Genomic DNA, 224 nt, shown 5'->3' on the forward strand with positions numbered 1-224 from the left:
GCTATCCCAATTAAAGGTAAAGTTGGAATTCCGCAAACAAAAACAAAATATCGGCACAAGTTTAGTGCGCGCAGCTAGGATATCACGTTCCAACTTTTCTGGGTCGGAGCCCTATAAATAGCGGACACACCAACCTTACCTAAAAAAAATCAACTACCGTTCCCTTATTATTACGTTCTGTTTTTATCATTATACTCTGTTTTTCCCATTTCGCCAGAAAAAAA

Source organism: Penaeus monodon, chromosome 24, assembly GCF_015228065.2.
Source record: "Penaeus monodon isolate SGIC_2016 chromosome 24, NSTDA_Pmon_1, whole genome shotgun sequence".
In the NCBI taxonomy this organism is placed as follows: domain Eukaryota; kingdom Metazoa; phylum Arthropoda; class Malacostraca; order Decapoda; family Penaeidae; genus Penaeus; species Penaeus monodon.